Raw genomic sequence first — 673 nt, forward strand, 5'->3', positions numbered from 1 at the left:
GATAGTTGCACAGCGAACGTTGTGTTCCAATGTTCTCAACAAATCCTTTTGCAGCCACCAGTTGCTATTTTGGGTCACTCATGGAAGAGAAGCTTTTTTTTTCTCTGCGTCACTCATGGAGAAGCAGAAGACGAAGAGTAGAAACAAAAAGGAGTGCCTAACGTTTTATTTCCCTTTACATATAAACGACGTCGTTCAAAGGGATGATTAGCGCCAAATTAGAAACGACGTCGTTTCATTGGGTCCAGCGTTGCAAGAAATGGCCACGTCACTGACGGCGTTAGTGCTCCGGTGACGGAAATTGGGAGAAGGACTAACGTGGTGCACTTTTTCGAATCTGGGGGACTAATTTAGTGCAATTGGGATCTCGAGGACTAAATCAGTGCAACTCGCCAATCTCAGGGACCAAAGTGGGGCTTAACTCGTGTGCGTCATAGATTTTATGTAACTAAAATTTTCTTAATAATTATTCAGATGGTAAATATAAATAATAATTTGAGAAAAGGATAAATAAATCTTTAATTTTTTATGCTAGACATGCTGATTTTTTATATTCACTTTAGTTCGATCAAACTTAACAAAAAAATTAAAATGGATTCTCATTGTATTAACTTGATTAATACAAGTATATATGTAAAAAAATTTTTAAAATAAAATAAATTAAATTTATGTG

Source organism: Arachis duranensis, chromosome 6, assembly GCF_000817695.3.
Source record: "Arachis duranensis cultivar V14167 chromosome 6, aradu.V14167.gnm2.J7QH, whole genome shotgun sequence".
Lineage (NCBI taxonomy): Eukaryota > Viridiplantae > Streptophyta > Magnoliopsida > Fabales > Fabaceae > Arachis > Arachis duranensis.